General features: G+C 39.8%; 1 protein-coding gene and 1 pseudogene across 1 annotated transcript in view; one reads left to right on the plus strand and one right to left on the minus strand.

Moving 5' to 3' along the window:
• GRM8 (glutamate metabotropic receptor 8) overlaps window positions 1-14,793 on the plus strand; it is a 749,540-nt gene that overhangs the window by 79,853 nt on the left and 654,894 nt on the right. The window lies entirely within an intron of this gene.
• On the minus strand, window positions 9,133-9,700 carry LOC132524142 (chromobox protein homolog 3-like; annotated as a pseudogene).

Raw genomic sequence — 14,793 nt, forward strand, 5'->3', positions numbered from 1 at the left:
TTTTCATTTGACCAACATTTGAGACAGTTGTTAAAAACAACATATAGACCTTTGCTGCAAAATTGGTTTGAATCTTCTTTTGACAATGGTTATGATTTCTCTTTTCATACAAACTTATGGTACTGACCTTTGTTCAGTAAATAAACATGCTGGTTGCGTTTTGCAAAGCGAAGAGATCTCGTATATCAGCATTAAAACAAAATGGTTCCTTTTCAAATAAGTTATGAAGTGTAATGCTTTCCAAAAACAGCATAAATTAGGCAATAGCATCTACTGTGCACCTTTCAGCAACTCAAGCAACTGGGGAATGAAGGGACAGATGATGGAACAGACATAATTCTCTGTCTTGACAGAGTTTCAAGTTTAATGATTGATTTCTTTTCCCCACCACCCAGAACTGACTCTTTTTTTTTTCACAATTATAATCAAAGACTTTAATATTCCACTCTCAGTAATTGATAGTAGTAGGCAGAAAATCAGCAAGGATACAGAACTGAACTCCACCACCAACCAGCTGGATCTAATTGACGTTTATAGACTACTTCACTCAAAAACAATATACACATCACTCAAAAACAAAATACACATTCTTTCTTTTTGTTTTTATTCCTGTTGGGATTTTTTTTAACATCTTTATTGGAGTACAATTGCTTTACAATGGGGTGTTAGTTTCTGCTTTATAACAAAGTGAATCAGTTAGTTTTTTCTTGATAAACTCCAAGACGTTAATGCTTAGTAGAATGAGATGAGCTAGTGCTTCTTAGGAAGTAATAATCGTAAGGATAACAAATACATAGCATTTATTCAGTGTCCACACTGTTCTAAGTGCATTGCTCATGGTATCTCATTTAACCCTCAAAATAACCTCCTAGGTAAATACTATTATTATTTTCATTTTACAGATGAGGGAACTGAGGCACGGTTTTCCCAAGGCTATACAGCTGTATATAAGCTTCATATAAATTGTGGGGCTGGTAGTTGAGACCACACATTCTGGACCCAGAGTCTGTCCTCTTATCCTCCCACTATCCTTATGGCGATTAAAAGGGGTTAGTGCGAGAAATGTCACAATATTTTGAGCAACCACATATTTAAACCTACTGCACTGAAGGAAGGAAAAAGTACTTGTGCTGACACTTCAGTTCTAAACCTAATGGTTTGTTTATTTATAGACTTTATTAATGATTATGAAAATAGTAAAGAATGATTAAGAGCAGGTCAGGGGAAGCAGAGGCTTGTAGAGTAAGTTTTCTGAGCAGAGTTTACATTTTTTTTCATACATAATAAACCTTCTGCCCTTAATGGATATACAGTCAGTCATTTTGTGGAGCTATATGGCATTTGTTAAAATTTTAGCTCTGCCACTTACTAGCTGAATGATCCTGGACAAATTACTTAACTTCTAGAAGCTTTAACATCTTCTCTTACAGAAGGCAGATAATAATTCTGCCCTCACCGGATCATTGTGAAGATGAAAGACGAGGCACATAGCACAACGTTGGGCTCATCCTAGAGAACCACTAAGTGTGAGCTACGGCGGCTTCAGATTAAATAAGCAAATCATTATGTTGAGAAGTATCAGATTGGACCCTAGTTAATACCTATTAGGATGTTTCTGAAGAAATTTAGGGAGAATATATGTAGATATGTTGTTTAATGGGTTAAAGAGAATCTGCTATCACAATTTCGATGCTTTGCCTGTTACTAGTAGTTAATATTTAATAAAAATATAAACAGAACTTCTCCACCTGTTACACTTCTAGGGGATATCCACTGAGAACTGGTTCATTTAGCTGTTTTCATTCCCTTTCAAGAGGCTTATCTTATTAGAACTGTGGGAAAGAAACAAAATTAAAGGGGAAGATGCAAAACAGAGCAAACAGAGAATGGCTTCAAGAAGACAGGCTTGACCTTGAAGGTGGGTTTGCAAGCGGGGAGGGGGGATGATCTGGGCTATTCCTTCCACTTCATTCCTGTCTGGGGCTTCCCAGAGTGGCTGGGCAATTACTGGGTGGGTCTGTCTTGATGGAGTGGTAGGGAGGATGCTTGGGTACCTCTGTATTATAAATAGTGTCTTTCAAACTTAAAAAAAGTCTATGACTTACACTAAGAAATCCATCTTACATTTCTATCTAAAATGTTATGTATAAGCACCACAAGAATTTTTATCTGTTTTAGTCATTGGTGTATCTGTCTAGAAAAGCACTTGGTGCATTGTAGGTGCTCAGTAAATAGCTGTTGAACGTCTGTCTCTATCTATCTATCTATCTATCTGTCTACCTGTCTATCATCTACCTATGAAAAAAGTTTCATGAAACATTTTTACCGTTACTATTTGCTTGTAATGCATTCTGAAATTTTCTATTCCATTCCTAAAAAGAAAAAAATTGCAGTCAAGACCTATTAGTTAATTTCAGTGCATTCACTGGGGAGAGAGCCTTAATAGGTCGTTCTTTCCAGTGCTTTGGGTTATGATCTGCCATTTGAAAAACACTGCTTGTCACTGGGAGCAATTGGCTTTATGTGTAAATAGGCTTGTGTCACTGAGACTTATCTTTCTTGCTGTCATAGTGCCTTCATTTAGCTTGTGTGTTTCCCTAGTCCATGCACTAGCTTGCCGCGGGCTGGTAGAACAAGCCGAGTAGTATTGAGGATTCTGGCCCAGCTACTGGGAAGTTCTGAAAGTATTTGCTGCACTCTAATGGGTCTTGTTTTTGTGAAGCTCATAAAAACATAATTTTTAACTGTGGGTAGTGCTATTGCCTAGCCAGGGTCAACGCCTGATTTGAATGGTTTGGACGCCTCTCTCCATAAAGGCAGAAGATTGGAAGGAGTGACCCATTAAGTTTCCCTTCATAATGAGCAGACTTTTAGTCCCTGAAGATATTTAAGTGAAAATTAATTACTGGGAGGATTTCGACACTTTTAAAGTCTTTTTATTTTTGTTTCTCATTTCTTTCTGAGTTATTTGTGCTTACGTTTTATACTTCCTGTAGTTATGAAGAAGGTGGGAGATGAGGTAAAGAAATTGAGGCAATTAAGCATTTTGATTGGAGTGAGAATTGCAAAAGGCTTTCCTTTCCTGAGAAAATATGTGGGAGTAAAAAGGATTATGGGGCTTCCCTGGTGGCGCAGTGGTTGAGAGTCCGCCTGCCGATGCAGGGGACACGGGTTCGTGCCCTGGTCCGGGAAGATCCTACATGCTGCGGAGCGGCTGGGCCCGTGAGCCATGGCCGCTGAGCCTGCGCGTCCGGAGCCTGTGCTCCGCAACGGGAGAGGCCACAACAGTGAGAGGCCCGCGTACCCCACCCCCGCAACACACAAAAAAGGATTATGTACCCAAATGTAACGTTCATTGTGAGGGAGCACTGGAGATCCTGTTTCTGTTCGTTATCTAAGCTCCACCCCTTTCTGGATGATGTAACTGGAAAAGCAATATTCTGGCTTAAGGTTTAAGTAAAATTGAGTGAACTACCTAGAAGAGCTAATCAAATATTAATTCCAGTATCCAGTCTTGGTCTGAGTGCCATAGCCTAGCTAGGGTAACAACCATCTCATGAGCAAAGACTTGGATCTGGACACCCCCCGCAATTGTGTGGGTGGGATGGGCACTGGGGAGGGGCCAACAGGGTTACAGAACGAGACTGACAGACTGAGGATTGTGTCCAGAGAGCTGATGAAATCGTGGATGGTAGCAGCCTAGTACAGTCATTGGCATCTTGTAGGTGTAACAAGGTCAAATGAGCATGTGTTGATTGTCGTAGAAGCTCAGTGATGGCCAACATCAAAGCAGGTGATATTTGAAATTCCAAGGAGCAGACAAAATAATATTGGGCCAACGATTCCATGAGCATACAGATAGTCACAAATTCTGAGGCAGGACTGCAAGAATAATTTAGGGTCCTGGTTCTAGAGGATCGTGGCATCATGAGACCAATTATAAAAGTATAAGACACAACTTGAATTATCAACATTGAATGGTGAGTGGGGACTTTGTTCCCAGTTCAAGGCACATGCCTGGTTTTCAAAACTGGATCACCAGGATGTGGTTTAATGACAAATAGTGGGAGTAACAGGACATTGATTATGAGAACATTAGGCTAGTATCCCTCCTTGCCAAATCAAGATCAGTCCTTGAACATGTCTACACTTCCAAACGTAAGGTAGACAGCTAGTGGGAAGCAGCCGCAGAGCACAGGGAGATCAGCTTGGTGCTGTGTGACCACCTAGAGGGGTGGGATAGGGAGGGTGGGAGGGAGACACAAGAGGGAGGAGATATGGGGATATGTGTATATGTATATGTATATTCACTTTGTTATAAAGCAGAAACTAACACACCATTGTAAAGCAATTATACTCCAATAAAGATGTAAAAAAAAACAAAAAAACCTGTCCTTGGTGCACTGTATATACTCAATAAATATATTATTATATAACTCAGAAAAAAAAAAAAGATCAGTCCTTGAGAGACAAAGTTGGAGGCGTGTCTAAAGCTGGGTGGAATTCAGGGGTCTCAGGTTGTCAGAAAAGGAAGGTGGAGAGATGGAAACCAGGCAGGGTCTGGCACTTGAGCCAAGGGAATTTTAATACAGTAACAATGCCAGAATAAGAAAGGCAGGCCACTTGGATGTCTGAATAATCATCAGAGAATCACAGAGACTGACAGTCACAGGGTATATGAAATATCTTTTAAAACAGTTGCATTGTAGTACAGAAGTATTACTTTTGCCTTTTAGAGACAAATGGGACAAATTGAGCAAATAGAGCAGTGATTCTTAGCTAGGGGTGATTTGCTCTCCCAGAGATATTTTTTGGTTGTTACAACTTGGGGAAAGGGTTTGCTATTGGCATCTAGTGAGTAGAGGCCAGGGATGCTGCTAAACCTACCATGCACAGGACAGCCCTTCACAGCAAAGAATTATCTGGTCCAAAATGTCATTAGTGCAGACTGAGAAAACTGGAAATAGAGTAAGATTACTACTATACTGTCTTGATTGAATATTGAATTTGTATGAGCAATGAAATGTATTTCGGTGTGTACATAAATTAGTTCTACCTTTGTTGTTGGCAAACTGTGACTCTACCAGAGAGGAAGTATGTATAAAGGAAGTATACTAGGAGTATTTTGCCCTCAAGATTCAAGCAGAGTGGGGGCAGCCTAGAGAGCATCTGGACGTTTCTCTGTGGACCTGGGAGGGAACCTGCTCTAACAGCGCGAGTGGCCAGCTGTCCCAGTTGTGGGCTGGCGTCTGTGGGATCTTGTGTAGTGTGTTTATAAAGGTCACTTGACTTTGCCAGCCACTTTAAGGTCTGCCCTCTTTCTTACTTCTGATGGAAAGAGCCTAAAGTTAAGGACTTCTGTCTTTTTTCCACGAACTTCTGCACAGTGCCTCAGTCGATCTACTCTGACACAGGCTTTCCATGAGCTACAGAGATTCAGTGTGTAGATCAGGCAAGATAATGGTGTTGAAGCACTTGCAGTGGGGAGCGCTGAGGAGGGGTTGATAGTTATCTCAAGACGGTCTGGTACATTTAAAACAAGCAACAGATTCCAAAGCTGAAACTTAAATTCATTGTTCTGCAGTGAGTAAATATTGCTTGAAGAATATATGCCAGGATTATTTCTCAACCAATAAGTCTATTTAGACTTGATTATCAGGCAGTTTGCTCATACTATGTCCTTTCTGATATTCAAGATGGTACCATGTTGATGTGACTATTGTGAGTTACAGTGAATGGTAGAGTTTGCCTCAAGGCCTGATGTACTCAGGTTACACTTTGTAATCTTTCTCGTGGGGAAGGAGGAAAATGAGCCCCTCAGTAGGTCTGTGAGACAGACTAGGCATCCAAACTGCAGTGTCCAGTCCATGGGAGAGGTTTCTAGATAACGCACCATCAAGTTATTTTCCCATTGTCCACCAAATCTGGGCTGATGGGCTGGAAGTCAGCACAGCAAAGTTGTTAAGAGTTTATGGAGCTTGAAGTCAGAGAAACCTAGATTGTGGGGTCCCAGCTCTGCCACTTAAGATCTCTAAGACCTTGGGCAGGTTGCTTAACATCTATGTGCCTCAGTTTCCTTATCTGTGAAATGGGAAAAGTTGTTGTGAGGATTAAACAATACACGTGGCTCATTTGACAAAGTGCCTATGTCAGTAAGGACAAAATAAATGTTGTTTTTGTTATCAACATATATGTTGATATATGTAACAACATATATGTTGTTAACAACATATATGTTACTGCTACTTGCCCTGAACTGTCCATATTCTCCATTCCGATTTTCTCATTGTTAGAGAGAGTGAGCTGAGAGTTGGGTTTCAGGTAGGTAGGGCTTTTGGACCCTCTGCAATGCTTTCCCCACTAAAGACAGATGTTTTGCCTTTTTTCCTTTGGGTTTCTCCTTCAAATTGCCTTGGTTGCGTGTGGATGTGTGTGATACAAATAAAATTTAAGAATCTGTAGTGAGGTAGTTCAAATTCCAAGAGACAAAGACTTTATTCACCCAAACATTAGTTATTATGAAATGGAAATGTTGTGACTTCTATCAGAATTGTACTTAAACATTAAGTCACTCAAATCCTGGCCCTGGGAACAGTCAGATGATTGGGGATCTTCAGTATGTTTATAAGAACAAAAAGTCATGAAAAATACCTGCCAGTCTGGGCCCCATCCTGAAAGGCTGGAGCAGAGGTTTCCAACCTTGGGCGCATGTCAGGACCACCTGGAGGGCTTGTGAAAACACAGGTTTCAGGCTCCCTGCAGGGAACATAAAGGTTCTGCAGGTTGCTTACTTATTTGATGCTCTACTAGATCCAGTGAGTAGGAAAAGCAGTGGACCCTCTGCCCCCACTGCTTCTGCATCGGCCTGTTCAACCAACCACAGTTCAATTCATTTGGTTGAATCCGCAGATGCAGAACCCAGGAATATGGAGGGCTGACTGTACTATGCCATTTATATAAGGGACTTGAGCACCCACGGATTTTGGTATCCACAGCGGTCCTGGAACAAATTCCCCACGGATACTGAGGCATGACTCTGGGTATATGGGACTCATTGTATAAAAACAAACAAACAAATAAAAAACAAAGAGAAAAATGTATCAAAAGGAGAATGGATGTGAGGTTGGGGGTGTGGGGTGGAATTAGATTACATGGTTTATTTGGTTGGAAAAGGTAAATCGAAGACGAGCTTTGCAGTTGTGGACTGAGGGTATCACAAAGGTTCAAATTAAGGGTGGTGGTACCTCTTCTGTGCTACTTGTTTCTGGCATACTTTGTGGAGAGGAGACTGGAGGTGCTGCTTAGACTTCTGACTGAGATTGGCCACCAGTTGGAGCAAGAAAAAGGGGAAATATGAAAATAATCTGAGTTGTACCAAATAGGTTGCTGTAATCTTGTCAAGTTGTTAAAAATTAGGATCTCCTTTTTGAAAAAGAAATGAACTTGAGCAATTAGTGCAAACTCTAATCTGTAACTTTCCTATGGGCTTACAATCTGGCAAAAATATTTTCATTTCTTTCCTTTTTAGCAAAGAACTGTAAACAGGGAATCTTTCCACTAGGCAGAAATCAGCTATTTAAGTTTTTACCCAGAAAGGTTGTTTCATTTTGAATCACAAAAAGAAACTCACCTGTGTTCAAGACCTACAATTCTATTAGTATCTTTTTTTTGAATATAAAACTATTTATTGACCACTGTTCACCACTATTTACCATAAAGTAAACAATATACAGTTGAATAACATTCTGATTACTACAAAGTTATGGTTTTTCCTGGCTTCTGCTGAACCAGTAACCCAAAATACGGAGAAGATTGAGCCTACGTGTAAGGAATGGGTTGGGGTAAAGTTTGAAAAAACATGCAGGTCAAGTTTAGATTAGAAAAGTTTGTTCACTCATTTATTCCTGCAGATCCTAAATTGCCAACGTCTCTAACCATCTGATTAGGTTTCCATGAACAAGTCTGAGACATTCCATGTATCACAGTCTTTCAGTAAATACAGCACAGGGATTTCAATTTCTTATAAAGGAATGGTTTGCCAAAAGGAAGCTTTAAATGTCCATTTAACTAAGTCTTTCTTGGCTAATTAAAACATACCAGAATTTTTCTCGTTTTTTCATTTGGGTGTCATTTGTTTACAGTATTAACATTTTCCTTTCAGGGGTTTTGCATATAAAACTGCATTTATATGACGGTAGATATGGATGCAAATTCTGATAGGGCTACTTTAAAAAATTATCCAATTTGGGGCTTCCCTGGTGGCGCAGTGGTTGAGAGTCCGCCTGCCGATGCAGGGGACACGGGTTCGTGCCCTGGTCCGGGAAGATCCCACATGCCGCGGAGCGGCTGGGCCCGTGAGCCATGGCTGCTGAGCCTGCGCGTCCGGAGCCTGTGCTCTGCAACGGGAGAGGCCACAACAGTGAGAGGCCCACGTACCGGAAAAAAAAAAAAAAATCCAATTTAAATTACTTACATTAATTTGCCTAATTAATTACAAAATTATTTAATTTGAAAGGTTAAGACTTAAATTTTCAATTTAAGTTGAACGTGATTTCTTATATTGCTTAAAATGATAGAATCCCAGAAACATGGGCTTATCCGTGGCTGTGAAAGGCTGTTTTTGTTTTGGTAAATGTATTTAAACAATAACCAAAAATCCCCCAAACCATTTACATATGTATTTTATGTATACACATACAAAAAAACCCAGAAAGGTCCTTAGACATATATGAGTTAAATGCAAATTCTGAATTCTGATTGAGTAATGACTATGGAGATTTTCCCCAACATTTAGAAAAGCTGTTCTCTAATGCAGAGGAAATAATATACCGTGGTATCAAATGTTCTTTTCTGCTAAAGGAAGCAACTACAGAAAGCTTTTATTTGTTCAAAGTAACCAGTGGTACAGATGCAAAAAAAAACAAAGCCCCCCCCCCAAAACCCCAAAACCCAACAACTTCCCCAGTACTACTTCAAAACAAACATGTCAAATTTGATTTTCATTAGAATGTAGTTATTTCTTCACACTAATAAATCAAAAAACCAAGACCCAGATTATATATATATATATATATATATATATATATATATATATATATATATAAAAATGTATATAAAAAGCAATGCAGACAATTATTGAGCTTCATCTTCTGGACAAGAATGCCAAGTTAGTCTCTTTTCGTAAAAAGCAATTACAATTTGAGGACACTTCATATTTGCCTCCTTTGCCATCACCAAGTCCGCCTCATCTGAATCTTTCCATTTCCTGAGAAACATGAATTCTCCACTGCTGTCTGTGGCACCAGTTATCGCTCTGGGTCGAGACCTCTGGCTAAACCTCTTAGTTTATCAGCAGCATCTCTTTGCTTCTTTGATTTGCTATCATCAGATTCACTGTCAGGTAAAGATTTTCTTTTTGTTCCATCTTTTTCTTTACCAGCGTTTTGAGAATTAAGAAATGCTTCGGTCAACTCTGGACAATCTCAATTTTCTTTGGGTTCCCAAGTATTGTCTGCATCTGTAAATCCCTTCCACTTCAGGAAACACTCCACCTTCCCATTCACTACACGTCGGTCCAGTACTTTTTCTATCACAATTTCTTCAGGTTCTGCCTCTTCGACTTTTTTACTCTTTGCATTCTGTTTCTTTCCCGTTTTTTGCAATGTAGTTTTATTGGAGGCCATTTTTTATTGCAGACTTGAAGAGCTGTTATTCACTGCCTCTGAGCTGCTCTGGGTCCCAGGTCTGTGGTGTCCCAGGTCCTGCGCGCCTCCAGCTCCAGCCACATCAAGGCGGACGGGGCTGGGCTAGTATTTTTTTTTTTAATAACAAAGCAAATTAAATTTTTGGAATGGTACCCAGATGAACCCCACGATGGTGAAACAATGGGGGAACTTCAAGTTTCACATTTTAAATAGAAAATCAGCAGCTGATTGTTACAGCTAAATAAGAGTCCACCTATGTAAATTTAACAAAAACAGAGGGAGAAAGTTTAATAGGTTAAGAATGAGCACTTCAGGGCTTCCCTGGTGGCGCAGTGGTTGAGAGTCCGCCTGCCAATGCAGGGGACACGGGTTCGAGCCCTGGTCTGGGAAGATCCCACATGCCGCGGAGCAACTGGGCCCGTGAGCCACAATTACTGAGCCTGCGCGTCTGGAGCCTGTGCTCTGCAACAAGAGAGGCCGCGATAGTGAGAGGCCCGCGCACCGCGATGAAGAGTGGCCCCCGCTTGCCACAACTAGAGAAAGCCCTCGCACGGAAACGAAGACCCAACACAGCCATAAATAAATAAATAAAGCAAACTGTCAACAAGTAAAAATAAATAAACACTATTAAAAAAAAAAAATGAGCACTTCATTTTTCATTTGACTTACTTGATAAAATATGTTAACATATATGAGGAGCCAGCTGCTCTCGCCAAACATAAGTAGCCGTTGACTGGTTTACACAATATGCCAGGTGTGTGTCAGATCCTGCAGTTACAGAATTGAATATGACACAGCTTCTGCCTGTAATGGTCCCTAATGCAGAAAGGAGGAGAGAACATGAGCAGATAATGCCTGTTTAACGTGGGAAATAGGACGTAGGGACAGCTATAGAGTGTCCACGTGATATTATGCATGTACAGCTACATATCATGCAGTGCCTGATCCATGGGATTGTGCTGGAGGCGTGGCATGTGTGGTGTGTGTGTAAACGTCAACTCCCACAGCAGTCCTATTTTTATCCCCACTTTTCACATGAGGGAAACGAGGTTTAGCAAGATTAAGTTGTTTAAGATCAGGCAGCTAGTTTTTTTTTTCAGAACTGAGATTTGAACTTGGACGTCTGAATGACCTTGAAACCTCTTTGCATTGGAATGCTGTGACTTTTACCCTCTGATCTAACTCTTGTATACTGTCTGTCAAACTGGTATGCAATTGTTCATTTTTCCAGGTACATCTGGAAACCTCCTTAGATTGAGAATATTTTAGAAATTGCTTATATGTGATGGAGAATTTTCTCGGGAGTGAAATATTAAAAAGGAGAACTAGAACTCATAGCCCTCTCAACTGGAGCTTTACTGCGTAGTACACATTTATCTGGAGGAAGAAATGTGAGTGTCCATTACATTCTCAATTGCAGATGCATCCTCCACGTTAAATGAATGATAAATTTGCTCTTTGTAGAAACGTCCATGCTTGTGTATGTACATGTTTATAGAGATGGTGAGTTGAGTAGGAGTACAAAGCAGAGGCTGACACATTTTTCCACAGTCCTGGGTAAGTTTTGTAGCTGATCTCAGGTCCTAGGATTTGAAAGACTTGAATCAAAAATATATCCCTTTAGTGGAAAGAGAGAAGGCTCTGGTCTGCCACAACCTACAAAGTTTATGTTTTAAATATCTTCACATTTTATGTTATAAGCGTTCTGCTGGGCTGTGCTTTGTAACACACAGTTGAATGCTGCTATTATGGATGTTAGCTTCCTTCCTGTAGGTAGAATGAATACGACATAATCCATTCTGCCATAACACAAACTATTTGAAGTGATGCTTCTGGCTGTTAAGGGTAAATCATATCTGTGGAACGAAGTAAGAGTTGGGCTGTTTGCAGTATATTGGATTTGCCCATTTCACAGGTGCATTCATTAAATACAAATTTGATGAAAGCTGTTCATATTAAATTTGATAACCCCAATTCTAGCAAGTTATACAAATGATAAAGCTCCTTTGAAAATTCTATGACATTTGTGTTATTTTTGTCTTTTAATAACTAAGTCATTTTAAAAGTAGGTCCCCTGACTTAACCATATATTGGTGGAAGCACTTCATAATTTATGACTCTTACTGAATTAATTTAGAATTCAGTGCTCTTATCTGATTCTGTCTTTATACTTTGACATTGAAGAAGCTAAAGTTAGTGAATAATCTTAGTTTTTCAATGGAATTCACCGAACTTTTGAGGAATTCCTATGATGTGCACAGCACTGTGCAAGATGTAGTTAGTTTGAATAGGAGAAAGAACTAATCCTCACTCTCTAGAAGTTACTGTCTACCGAGATAATAACAGGCAAGGGTTCTGTGTTGGGTATTTCCCCTGTTATTTGTCAGAGAGGGGCAACCTCCTTGGAGCTAGCCAGGTGGGAAAAATGGCCTATCTTGTCATATTTAAATTCTCCTTGAGAATAAGAACAACAATTCTAGATGAATGTAAAAGAGTCACTTTGCCTAATACTTCCTAACAGTCTTATACTTGGTTCATTTTTTGAGAAATAAATTACCTATTCATTCTTCATCTCCCAAATCTGACTTTCAAAGTGGATAATTCTCATCTATTCCCTCAGTCCAGTCCCATCCAAAGCTGCAGAACAGAGTCACTTCTGGAAGGAAGAGTGGGGAAAGCTCAGTTGGAATTAGTAAAAAGCCTTCATTATGAATATTTTTAAAAAATATTTATTTAATTAATTTATTTGGTTGCGCCGGGTCTTAGTTGTGGCAGGCAGGCTCCTAGTTGCGGCTTGCTGGCTCCTTAGTTGTGGCAGGTGAACTCTTAGTTGTGACATGTAGGATCTTGTTCCCTGACCAGGGATCGAACATGGGCCCCCTGCATTGGGAGTGTGGAGTCTTAACCACTGTGCCACCAGGGAAGTCCCGAATATTTTTTTATTGTGGGCAGGAATGCTTTTTTTAAAAAAATTGGAGTATAATTGCTTTACAATGTTGTGTTAGTTTCTGCTGTACAGTGAAGTGAATCTGCTATATGTATACATATATCCCCTCCTTTTTGGATTTCCTTTCCATTTAGGTCACCACAGAGCACTGAGTAGAGAGTTCCCTGTGCTATACAGCAGGTTCTCATTAGTTATCTATTTTATACATAGTGGTGTATATATGTCAATCCCAATCTCCCAATTCATCCCACCCTCTCCTTCCCCCCGTGGTGTCCATACGTTTGCTCTCTACGTATGAGTCTCTATTTCTGCTCTGAAAATAGGTTCATCTGTACCATTTTTCTAGGTTCCACATATATGCATTAATATACGATATTTGTTTTTCTCTTTCTGACTTGCTTCGCTCTGTATCACAGTCTCTAGGTCCATCCACATCTACAAATGACCCAGTTTCATTCCTTTTTACAGCTGAGTAATATTCCATTGTATATATGTACCACATCTTCTTTATCCATTCATCTGTCAGTGGACATTCAGGTTGCTTCCGTGTTCTGGCTACTGTAAATAGTGCTGCAGTGAACATTGGGGTGCAGGTGTCTTTTTGAATTATGGTTTTCTCAGGGTATATGCCCAGTAGTGGGATTGCTCGGTCACATGGTAGTTCTACTTTTAGTTTTTAAAGGAACCTCCATACTGTTCTCCATAATGACTGTATCAATTTACATTCCCACCAACAGTGCAAGAAGGTCCCCTTTTCTCCACACCCTATCCAGCTTTTATTGTTTGTAGATTTTGTGATGATGGCCATTCTGACCGGTGTGAGGTGATACCTCATTGTAGTTTTGATTTGCATTTCTCTAATAATTAGTAATGTTGAGCATCTTTTCATCAGCCTGTTGGCCATCTGTGTGACTTCTTTGGAGAAATGTCTAGTTAGGTCTTCTGCCCATTTTTGGATTGAGTTGTTTGTTTTTTTGATATTGAGCTCATGAGCTATTTGTATATTTTGGAGATGAATCGCTTATCAGTTGCTTCATTTGCAAATATTTTTTCCCATTCTGAGGGTTGTCTTTTTTTTTTTTTTTTTTTGCGGTATGCGGGCCTCTCACTGTTGTGGCCTCTCCCGTTTCGGAGCACAGGCTCCAGATGCGCAGGCTCAGTGGCCATGGCTCACGGACCTAGCCGCTCTGCGGCATGTGGGATCTTCCCAGACCGGGGCACGAACCCGTGTCCCCTGCATTGGCAGGCGGACTCTCAACCACTGCGCCACCAGGGAAGCCCGAGGTTGTCTTTTTTGTCTTGTTTATTATTATGAATATTTTAAATTTAGTTTTGTTATTTTCAAACATCTGTAATAGCTCAAACAATGCCTAAAAGGAATTGCTTGGAATTTTTTCAGTTAGAGATTTCTGTGGACCTGCTTTGATGAACAGCTAAAAAATTGATTTATAATTAGTTTTACATAATGTTCACATTTATTTATATGGAAATGGGCATGCTTAGACTTTTCAAAATAGTTTTTCTCTTTTAAATGGGTTAAATACTGTTTTCTAAAAATGGTTCCAACATATTAATTTACTGAGTAAACTTCTCCATTAAAGAACGGATGACAAATACATAAACCCCAACACAACCAAGCATCTTCTTAATCTGAATCGGTGATTTTCTTTAATACAACAGGTAGTACCACTGATGAGTTAAATGTAAAAATCCCCTTGCCTATTAAATTTTAATCACATTATATTTCTAAACTGGTCATACATTTAGTATTAAAAAAAATTTTTTTTCCTGAAGTTTGTAAGAAATGTTAGCCTGTTACAAGGTCTTTGTGAAAGTTCAGACCTATGTGTAACAGACCCAGAGGAAAGCTAGCTGAAATTTGGATAGACTCTTCAATTAGCTGAAATATTTTATATATCTAGAAGATTTATATCTTGCCTGCATTTTTTTAACCTATTGTATGATTCCATTTATGTAAAATACAAACACAGGCTCAAGAAATCTCTGTTGTGAGGCTTTGCACATGATGCTTCGCCTCCCTGGGAAACTGTCCCCACCCCAGCCTGCTGCCCTGCTCTTCCCTGTCTACTCATCCTGCCATTCTTTTGCCTGCATTTTATAGTTAAGAGCTTAAAGTTGTTT

Source organism: Lagenorhynchus albirostris, chromosome 8, assembly GCF_949774975.1.
Source record: "Lagenorhynchus albirostris chromosome 8, mLagAlb1.1, whole genome shotgun sequence".
Lineage (NCBI taxonomy): Eukaryota > Metazoa > Chordata > Mammalia > Artiodactyla > Delphinidae > Lagenorhynchus > Lagenorhynchus albirostris.